Genomic DNA, 12,142 nt, shown 5'->3' with positions numbered 1-12,142 from the left:
AAAAGAATCTGTGGAAAACACGATGGAAACATGACTGATTATGTCTTGAATTTTGAGAATGGTAGTTTAAGAGTTGGTAAAATTCAATTTTAGATTTGTAAAAAGTTTAGATTTTTACATATCTGCAATTTAGTGATGTAAAACTCTCATTCAATAGACACAGAATCCAAGACAACCAAATAGTTATATTTTTGTCCTCATTTTATTTCATTTAACAATAGTATTTGATGTTCACCAATTCCTCTTTTTAAAAATCATTCTTCTTTTGCAGGGATTGTTAAACATTTTCTGTAAAGGGCCCGATAATAAGTATTTTAGGCTTTGCTTTCTATGCACTTTCTGCTGCAACTACTCAACTTTTGTGTTGTAATACAAAAACCATTCTTAGCTTAGGGGGTGTGCAAGAAGAGGCAGGGTGGAAGTTTGGAGGCAAGGAGCAGAAGAAGGGGCAGATTGATTCAGAGGCTATAGTTTTGCTTACTCTTATTTTTTAAGAGTCTATATCACACATTCACAATTTTCCTTCACTTTTTTGTTCCATTTAGCCCCTTTGCTGGCTATTCTTCCTCTATTGTATTTCTCATTGAGATCAGCCCTGTTTTCTCCAGTTATAAATCTCTCCATAGGTGATCTCATTCATTCCGATAGCCTTTTACTTTATTTTGTTTTATTTTACTTTATCTTATTTTATTAAATTTTATTATTTTTTTTTTGGAATTTTTGTAGAGAATTTAATCATGTTCTTAAATTTATAGGGATTTATTATCAATTTATTCAAGGAACTGCTTTTCTTTTTATTATTAATTTCTCTCTTTTCATTGTTTTTTTGTTACTTATGGTCTTTATTCCCTGTTTCTCTATGCCTTAGCATTCGTTTTTTCCCATTGTGGTAAAAACACATAACAAAACTTACCCTTTTATCTATTTTTAAGTGTACAGTTCAGTAGTTTTAAATATACTCATATTGTTGTGAAATAGATTAAATAACATTAACATAGATTAAATAACATTAACATAGATTAAATAACATTAAATAACAACTCCCCTTTCACTTCTTGCTGCAGTCCCTGGTAACCACCATCTTACTTTTTGTTTCTATGAATATGACTATTCTGGGTACGTCATATAAGTAGAATCATGAAGTTTTTGTGATTTGTAACTGGCTTATTTCATTTAGCATAATATCTTCAAGGTTCATCCATATTGTAGAATATGATAGGATTTCTGTCCTTTTAAAGGATGAATAATTACCCACTGTATGTATATTCCACATTTCGTTTATCCATTGATGGTTATTTGGGGTTGCTTTCTCTTCTTGGCTATTGTGCGTAGTGCTGTTGTGAACACGAGAGTGCAAATGTGTCTCGTTGAGACCCTGCTTTTAATTTTTTTGGATATATACCCAGAAGTGTGATTGCTGGATCATATGGTAGTTTTGTTTTTATTATTTTGTAGAATCTCTATACTGTTCTCCATAGCAGTTGCACTATTTTACAATCTCACTGATAATGCACAAGCGTTCCAACAATTGCATGTTCTCACCAACATGTGTTATTTTTTAAAATAGTAGCCATCCTTATGGGTGTGAGGTGATATCTCATTGTGATTTTGATTTGCATTTCTATTATGATTAGTGATATTGAGTATATTTTGATATGCTTGATGGTAATTTGTATATCATCTTTGGAGAAATGTCTATTCATTTGAGATATGTCCTTTGCTCATTTTATAATTAGGTTGATTTTTATTGAGTTGTAGGACTTCTTTATATATTCTGGATATTAACTCTATCAGATATGTAATTTTCAAATATTTTCTCCTATTTCATAGATTGCCTTTCTCCACTGTTGGTTGTGTCCTTTGATTATATCCAGTTTTTAAGCTGGATATAATCCCATGTGTCTATTTTTGCTTTTATTGCCTCTGCTTTTGGTCTAATATCAAATAAATCATTGCCAAATTCAATGTCATGAGGTTTTTTTTTCTATTATTTCTTTTAGGAATTTTATGTCTCGCATTTATCTCTTCAGTTCATTTTGAGTTAATTTTTATATGGTGTAACATAAAGGTTCATTTTCATTCTTTTGCATGTGGACATACAGTTTTCCCAACATCATTTGTCCCTTCCCTCTTAAGTGGTCTTGCATCCTTATTGAAGATTATTTGACTGTACACATAAGTGTTTATTTCTGGACTCTATTCTATTGATCTATTTGTCTGTCTTTTTGCCAGAACTATACTGTTTTGATTATTGTTTTTTTTAAGGCATTCATTCTCGAAGTTATATATATATATTCTTACAAAGTTTCAATCCTAAAAAGAATAGCTTTAGTTGTTTATAAATTTTCATAAATGGCAGTGTGCTATATTTTTACTATATTTATTTGTCTCTAATTTTAAGATCTCTCCATGTTGCCAAATTTGTTGCTTCTGCCTGCTGCATGGTGTTCTCTAGTATGCACCTGCCACAATTCAATTAATGATTCCTTTAGGAATAAACAATTAGTTTATCTCTAACTTCCTATTAGTGCAAACAATGTCTGGATGATAAATCTTTGTATATGTCCTCTTACAGACTTGTACAACAATATTTAAAATATACTTACCTAAGAACAGGATCATTGTATCACAGGTCAAATGCATAAAAAATTCCAGATTTCTTTTGATAATAATTAATTCATTTTACATTCCCATTGGTTGTGCATAAAAGTGCTCATATCCTTGACAGTATTTGGTATAATCCAGGTTTTTAATTGTTGTTATTTTGATCAATTTGAAGTGGTATTCTTTAAATTTTTATTTTTCTGATTATTAATGATTTTCAGCATCTTGCAATATGCTTCGGCATATCCTTTTATGAATTGCCTATTTATATCCCTTGTCTATAATTTCTATTTAGTTTTCTGTCATTTTATTTGTTTTTCAGGAGCTCTTGGTATATTTCAGCTATTAATCTATTGTCAGTTATAGATATTGCAGTCTATAATCTACTTGTTTACTAGTTTACTGGGGAAATCTACTATTTCCCCAGGCTATAATCTCCTTGTTTAACTTAATCTATAGTGGTCTTTTTTTAATAGAAAATTCAAATTTCAATACAGTCCATTTGTGCTTCTTGAAGTCTTTCTTTAGCCATAGGTCATAAAGATATTCTACTACATTTTCTTCTATTAGGTCTATAAATTTACCTTTTTATATTTAGCTGAATAATTCTTCTGAATTTGACTTTGTGCATAGTATCTATCAGGTATGAGTTCAGCTTCATTTTCTCTATTGAGTGTGCCAGCTCTCCCAAGGTCATCTACATAACAATGTATTCTATTCACCTTCCTCTGTTTTTCACTTTTACCATATATCAATTTCCTATACATACATAGTTTTATTTCTGACATCTGCATTCGGTTTCAGTGATCTGTTTTTCCCTTCTGCAATATCATATTATTTTAATTATTTTGGATTTAATTTTTATTAATATTTGTTAAACTCTGTCTTTATTCTTTGCATCTGTTTTTTAAAGATGATTTAACAATTTACCAATCATTATTTTTTATTTAAACATAATTTTTCAAATTTCTCTAAACTTTTTTTGAGATTCTGAGTAAATCTTATTGAATTTAATTTGCAGTGAATTGACTTCTTTACAATATATATTAATCTTATTTATAAGCATATATATTTCTCTTTTCTGATGTCATATTTTTTATCCTTTATTTAAAATTCTTCTGTAATAATCTTATGCATTCTTTGTTAATTTAACTCTTAGATTCTTTACAAATTTGTTGATGTAAGAACAGGTCGCTATTTTTTCTTTTATATTTCTATGTTTATTGGAGACATAAAGAATGCTATTTATTTGCATAAGATGACTAGTCTATTGAATATTCTCATTAGTTCTATTAACTTTCTAGTGATTCTTTTGGGTTTTCTGGGTATATGATTTTATCCTCTGGAAAGAAGGACAGTTTTACATGTTCATTTCAACATTTACAGCATTTACGCATTTTTCTTTTCTTTTTAGGAATATCTGAGTAATGGGCCTGAAACTTATCAGTTGTATCAGGATATAATCAGGAGACAGAAACCATAAAGTAATTTGAAGAAGAAACAATTAATATAAATAATTATTAACGGGATTGGAATAACAAAAGACTGATGAGTGCGGAGCAAAATATTCTAGAGAATAGAGGAATAGCAGATACAGGAAACAACCACTACCCTTAGGGATAAGAAAGAATAACGTAAGGAAGGAAAAAATCTAGAAGATTACTTTTACCTCAGGACTGAGATCCAGACTTCACTGGTAAGAGTGCAACCATGGATCACTGGCAGAGTTGTTTGCTGAGGCTACAAGGCCACCCAAGAAGGTTCTGGGCAGGTTCTAGGGGAAGCCATGCAGAGGGAGGTGCCATGTTGGCAGTGTTTGCTGGGAAGCCACTCTCTAAGATATTAGGGGTAGCTGACCTGGAGAGGTGCTGTCTCATAGAATTCTCTGTGAAGCTGCCTCTATGGTATGTCTGGCAAAACTTTTAATGGGAAGTACTGGGCTAGCTGGATTCTGCTATGCAGCTACCCAAGAGGGTGCCTGGAGAAGTTATTTATAGTCGGTGTCATGCTTGTGGCTCGTCACTAAAAATCCCCCAGAGAGGAAGCTGGTAGAGGTGTCTGTGGGAACTTGCTATGTGCTACTGCCTGGTGGGTGCTGCTGGAACCACGGGCTGCAGACACCACACATGCTGCAGGAGCCTGGTACTGCAGAAGCCTGGTACTGCAGAAGTGGTGCTACCTGTGCTGCAGGAGCCTGTCTAGAGAAACACACCAGAATCAGGAAGAAAAACCCCTCCTCCTTCCAGTGTGCCCTCAGCACCTTCTACTGACAAAGCCTAATACCATGTGGGCTGCAAAAGAAACATATTTATAGGGTGTTATGGGTGGAATTGTGTCCCCTACAGATTCCTACATTGAAGCCCTAACTTCCAGTACCTCAGAATGTGACTTTGAGTTGTGGTCTCTAAAGAGGTAATTAAGGTTAAATAAGATCATTATAGTAGGTGTTGACTGGTGTTCTTATAAAAAGAGATTAGGACACAGACACACACAGAGGAAAGGCCAACTAAAGACACAGAGAGAAGTCTGTCCGCAAGCCACGGAGAGAGGTCTCAGAATAAAATCAATCCTGCTGACACCTTGATCTTGGACTTCTAGCCTCTAGGATTGTGAGACAATAAATTCTGTTGTTTAAGCCATCTAGTCTGTAGTACATTGTCATAGCAGCCCTGGAAAACTAATACACAGGTTCTATTTCTCTTTCTGAGTAGTGGGTAGAGTGCATTTGAAGCTGAGTGAGACATTACAAATTGGTAACTGACACATCAAGTTTATAAGCTTAGAAAGTTAAAAAATTCTCTGAACTTGTTTTCTTATCTGTAAACATGGAATTCTTGACAGAATTGAAGGCTCTTTTCAAACTTTTAAAAGTTACTTCCATTTTCTCCCTGACTATCAACCACTTACACAAAGACTTTCTCATTCATAGAAGTATTTTCAGGTAGAGCCAAATATTTGGAATCAGAAAAACTTGCCCGTTTTGGCATTTACAGGCTCTGTGACCTTAGCTAAGTTGCTTAACTCTCTGAACCTCGCTTTCTCCATACAGAAAATGTGGGTTATCCTAGTACTTACCTTATAGTGATGTTGTAAGGATGAAGTGAGAGGAAAAAATATATATGACACTTAGCTCTGTGTTTGGCACACAATTAGTGCTGGGTAAATTGCAGAATATTATTATCTTTGTAATGCCAATATCTCACAGAATGACTCTACATAGTCTGTGAAATATGTATTTGTTGCTGAACAAACTGAACTGAACAGATTTTCAATGGGAGAACTTCAGACATAACTGGTTCTCTCTCTCTGGTATAGTATGTTTACACATAGTAAATATCTACTTAGCACCTTTCAAAATCATAGAAATGTCCCTGATTACTTGTAGTGAATTGGATGTGGACGGCCACACAGGAGCATATTACCAGTCTAGTGTTATAGGGGATAATAGATCTCACTGAATAGCCAGGGGGAAAACGAAACAAGACAAAACAAAAACAATCTCAAAAATGACTTAAAAGGTCATCCCTGAAGAGTGAAAAGTTGGAGAAAATAGTTATTTTAAATACTAGAAAAAGGAACTAGCAGCAAAAAACAGGAAACCCATCAAGCCTCAACTTGTTTTCAGAAAATTCCTAATTAAATCATGATGACTAAATCTGACAGGTACAAAACAAAATCTGATTTTAATGACTATCAACTTCCTGGCTTTTGGGGCGACTTTAATATGGGCTCCCCCACTGTTTCATATTGTAGAATATTTCTCCTTAAGATAACATGGCAGAAATCAATAATTTTATTTTAAATCTTACATCAGGAACAAGGTCAGCCAAGGTCGTATATCTTCAATAAAGTCATTGTTTCAAGCTGAACTTGTGTATAATAGCTGAGGCATGAACAAACATAAGACTTCAATACCAGAGAAGGAAGAAAACATGCAATTCTATGGTGAGATTTCTAATGCTGAATGAACAGAACTAATGTTTTTAAAATGAAAAATCTGATTTTTAATTTTTGCTCTCAAGGTATAGACAATCACACACATACAATTACAAGATTTACTGCTTAATATCCTCTTAACCACTGAAAGTAATTCTGTTTATGTTAGAAAAAAGAAGCCAAGTAGAAAGGTCATTATGTTGTGTCTGCAGCTCTCACTCCTAATATGTGAGTCTCATTTATAAGTAGAGGAAAAAAATCAATAATCCTTTTAAGTTACCTTGGATTCCAAGTGGAAAATGCTTTAACCCACTGTACTGTGGTGACTTAGAGTCTCTGTGAGATATTATGCAATGTTGTTTCACCAAGGATCCCAGCTCACTTCAATAGCTTTTAATTGCATTGTTGAATCTGTCTTGGCTGGTGAAGAAAATAAATGCTGTCACTGCTTCCTGAAAGCTTAACTCTTTTATTCATCAATTGTTTGTGATCATCTTCCTGAAAGTTAACTTTGTTTTTATATAAGATACCTGAAAGATTGAAGTAGTTTCACAAACACAGTTCCAGCAGCCCCAGAACAAAAACCTTTAAGCTTTTAATTTACTTATGTTCAACTAATATTTACTAAGTTCCAACTGTGTATAAGGTCCTACATACTATGTGAAGCAGCTGACAAGAAATGAGTAAGACAATTTTTGTTTTCAAGAAGCTTTAATTAGCCGGAAAGAATGAGTTGAGAATCTTAATATCTACAATTCGAAGTTCTATATAAATTACCATGTAAAAAGAGAAAAAAAAAACTTTGTCCAAAGTACAAAGGTTCAAAGGATCTCTGTCCCACACATAAAATTAAAGGGAAGACAAAAGGTTTATTGTCCTTGAAGAATGGATGAAAATTTGAAACAAAGAGTTGGAGAGTTTGCCATGTGGAAACAAGTGAATTGATGAGTAAAAGTGAAGACAAGATAAATACCAAACCTTTCCCAAGCTGAAGCCCAAGCATTAAAAGCAGATGAATTTGGAAGCAGGTAGAATCTAGGTTGTGAACATGTTGCTTCTCTGACAAAATTAGTAACATGATCAAAGTCAAAGGCTGGAAGGAAGATTATTCTGGTAGTAAAGTAAGATTACTCTGGTCAGTAGATATTAAGAAGAAAAAACAGACACAAATAATTAGATTAGACATCAGATGCTTTAGAAGCATATAGTAAGCATATTGTATGTTGATTAAATTAGATTAGACATCAGATGCTTTAGAAGCATATAGTAAGCATATTGTATGTTGATTAGTTAAAGATATTCCTAATCTAGAACAAATTCTGACTTTACGTCTCAAGGGTATGGATTCTGATGCCGTTTCTTCTATGAATTGTAAGAGCTTGGTAAGAATGAATTAATGAATAAATGATTGAATAAATAAATGCCAGTTATGTTCAGACACTGTGCTGGACACTATGTATATCATCACTAATATCTACAGTGATTCTTTAGATAGGCATCAATAACTTCATTTTACAGATGAAGAATTAAGACAAAGAGTGTGTAGGTAACTTACCAAATGTCAGAGAATCGATAAACAGCAGAGTTGAAATTTGAGCCAAATAATTCTGACCAAAGCCTATGCTCATCCAACTCTAGGTTTGAATAATTCTCTCCTTGCCTTAGCTCTATAACTTTTTACATATCACTCAATATCTTAGTTTCCTTAGTAATAAATCTAGATAACTTTAAACCTACTGGGTTTTCAAAATTAGATTGAAATGTCTATCATAGTTAGTGTTCCTTAAACTTACTTTTTAAAGGATGATGAAATTAAAAAGAACATAAAAAAAAATCTATAAAACTTGTTAAATGACTGTTCTTTGTCTCCAAAGTAAATGCTACTATTTGCAAGTGATTAAACAAAACAAAACAAAACAAAAAACCCCACAACTTTCATCCTAGTTCTTGTAGCCTCTCCATAACCCATTTCTAGTTCATATTATTTTATTATCTCATATTCTTTTTAATTTTTCTACCTCATGCAGTATGTTACATTCTTAAATATGAATATGTGAGTGTTCTGAGCATATGTAGTATAAGCACACTCAAAGCGCTTCATTAATATAACATTAATATAACATATATTTCTCCATCGGTGAAAGATTAGGTGACACTGAATTTATTTCCCTTCCCATTTATTTGGTTCCCATATGCTTTGAAAATAGGACAAGCGAGGTAGGTGAGAATGTTTCTAGATGGTTCTGATAGAAAATTAGATGCACACTAGGAGCAATGTATTAAATGTATACATATCAAAAAAGATTTATATTTAAAATGTATTGTTCATTAAAAAGTAAAAAAGGATAAAATATACAACAAAACTAATTTATATAAATTAAAAATATATGTGCACCAAAAGCATGCATTTTGAATAAACATATACCAACAAAAACCATGTTAAATTCATTAGAATATTTGCCTGTGGTAGGAGGAGAAAAGGCATTGACTATGGGAATATAATGGAATTATACAGCAACTGTGGGTTTGTGTGGGCCAGTGCTGATAATGTGCCATGAAATGAATGCTATAATATAAAATAAAAATGCCAAATATTTGTTAACCCTCTGCATTGGAGTCCTTTAAAAACTAGTAGAAGAATGGAGTTCTCATGAACCTTCAAAGAGGAGGAAATTCAAGTTTGGGTCAAAGAAATTATCCTACATCAAAAGGAGGGAAGTATTGAAAAAGGTAATGTTTAATGACACAAGGATAAACAAGAAATGAAAGCATGGTGGGTTAAGGGTGTAAAGCTGCTTCTTGGCAGTCTCCATAAAACCTTGCAAGTTTTTTTGAATTCTCAAATCTACTTCCTAACGTCGACTTTACCCCCGGAGACAGGGTTTAGGAAGAGAACAGTGACTTTTGGAATCAAGAATTGCTGGATTTAAATTCTAAACTCTATCACTTATTAGTTGTGAAGACTAGGACATGGTACTCAATCTTTTTAAACCTGAGCATCTTCATACATAAAATAGCTTCTTTACTATGCTGAAGTGAGAAATAAATGAGTAAAATACTTAAGTGCCTAGCTGGGTTCTTAGTAAGCACACTGTCAATTGTAGTTTTTACATGCTTTGTCTTTTCCTGGCATCGCCACTATGAATTTACTCAATGAACACTGAATGAGATGCTATTTTGGTTTACGCACTGTATATACAAAAATGGAGAAGACACACCTACATTTTCAAAATAATTGTAATTCAATAGAGAAAACAGAGTTAAACAGAAAATTATATTATAAAATGAGAAAAAATTTAATGATAAGGCATATAGCGAGTGGTTGAGGGACACAGAGGAGGGAACTCAGAATCAACATTTCTTGGAAGAGAAGATAACTTCAGTACTGTCATGTAGATTTAGTAAGAGACAATTAGGATGCAAAGTTCCAGAAGAATCCTTTTGTGTGAAGAAAATTGCTAAACTATAATTCATGGTCATTCCAAAGATTAGAACTGATAAATGAGTCTTTTAGTTGGTTCTTCATTGTAAAATTTTATTTTCTAATAAATAAATCTTTAGTTCCTGAAATATATAGCAATGTGATAAAACTGCCTACATGACTCCCCAAAGTGACACATTTCATGGCATTTTTCTTTTATATTTTACTTATTTCACTTTGCTTTGCTAGGATACTCAATTGGCCAGTGTGGGGCTAATCTCGTTTTCTATCAGGTTAAGGAGACTTCTTTTAAGAGCCTTGAAATTCTGGGAACTATTTTTCTAAACTCTGATTTAATCCATATATATTTGTTCAGTGTTTGTGTTTCATGCTGCTTTTTGTTAAGTTAGTATTATTTTAAACACTCGTATAGTGTAGGTATTTACATGTATGTACACATGTGTATATATATATCTGTGTGTGTATAAATACATATGTATATATATATTCATATACATTTTTTTTCCTTAAAAAGAGAAAATAAGAAGGGTTATGTTTGGACAGGGCATTATAAACCCAATACATGATAGTGATGTTGAAAATGTTTTTCCCTTACAACTTCTACTGAAATGGCAAGACTTTCTTAAAACAACACTTGGTGTTTGTTTTTAAAACAAACCCATGGGTTTACTTTGTAAAAATTCATGAATTTTTTTATTCATCTCATATCCTTTTCAGAGTTGCTCCATGCCAAAGAAAATATGATTAGGGGAGCTCAGGAAGAGTTTTGGTCAGCAATAAGACATGATAGATATATCTTGTTGGGGATTCAAAATGCAGAATGGGAATATTTTCACGGACACTCTTCGGTGGTGGTGGGGGAGTAAGTTATAACTCCTAAACTCTTGTCAAATGATAACTCAGAGTTTTTTTTTTTTTTTTTTTTTTTTTTTTTTTTTTTTTTTTTTTTTAAACCACACCCCCTTGTTTTTTCGTGGCCTCCCTTTTTTTAACACACCTACAGCACCTGGTATTCCTAGGTGGTCTCCCATCCAAGTACTAACCAGGCCTGATCCTGCTTAGCTTCCAAGATCAGATGAGATCAGGCACAGTCAGGGTGGCATGGCTATAGAAAATAACTCAGACTTTTAAAAATACTTCCAGCTTCTGATTGATAACAGTAGCTTAAATTTAGCAGCAAAGCTTCTATAAAAAACCCCAATAAACTAAGTCCTAAAAATTTTATAAAACCCAGTGGCAATACTAAAGCTGGTATTGACAAAACACTTAAATAGATCTATTCCCTGTATGTTCACTTTTGTGGTTCAGAGTTTAAGATGTAGTTTTCTTCTCTCCTTGCCTTGAGTATTGACAAAGTTTGAAATAAAATATGTCTATGATGAAGCCAATAGAACAGATTTCTGTTGAAATCTGCCCCATTCCCAGATTGCAGAAGGCGTGAGGATTTAGAACTTGCTTTGATGTCACTTGAAATGCTGCATTTTGCAGAGGTACATGGGCATAAAATGGACAAGGTTAGGAAAAGAGACTGTTAGTTTCAAGAATGGGTATTTTACCTTCAAGAGTTTTAATGTGCACAAAAGGCATAGAATAAATGTCTTCTCCAAAATATATTCAAAACCATTTAAGTCACATAGATTGATGCTTTTCACTTTCTCTTTGGAAACCTAACAACTAGGAGCTCTGAATTTTCCCATGTGTCCAATGTGGATATAAACAGAGAACCAAATCCAAGTTGCATTCCACAGGTGTCTATTTCAACAGCTCAGTTGATATTAACCAGTCAATTTTAATAACTGAATGGAATACAGTAAAAAAGGCAGTGAATGGAAAAATGGAAGTGATTAGACTGAAAAGTCTCTATTGCAGTTTGCAGATATTGTTGTCTCTTGAAACTGTAAGAAAAGGTAGATACTATTTGCAAATTTCTGTGGTTTTACAAGAAAATAAAAATTGATGATGTTGGCTACATCAAGTAAAGAACACTAAGAATACCTCCCTGTGTGTATGTGTATTTGTAAAGTTCACACCTTCTCTGGAATGTCCAGATGGCCTCGCCAATGTCTGGCAAGTTTTCAAAGAATGTTGAGTGACATGCTTTACCTTGGCTTTGATTGTGCCAAAGTTCAACTTTGGTCTTGGTGATTGGCAACAAATAGC

General features: G+C 33.1%; 1 pseudogene; it reads right to left on the bottom strand.

Moving 5' to 3' along the window:
- Positions 1-10,976: 10,976 nt before the first annotated feature.
- Positions 10,977-11,095, bottom strand: LOC112476941 (annotated as a pseudogene).
- Between the last annotated feature and the right edge of the window lie 1,047 nt (positions 11,096-12,142).

This window comes from Pteropus alecto, unplaced genomic scaffold (genome assembly GCF_000325575.1).
Source record: "Pteropus alecto unplaced genomic scaffold, ASM32557v1 scaffold81, whole genome shotgun sequence".
NCBI lineage: Eukaryota > Metazoa > Chordata > Mammalia > Chiroptera > Pteropodidae > Pteropus > Pteropus alecto.
This window is presented reverse-complemented; position numbering and strand designations above follow the sequence as displayed.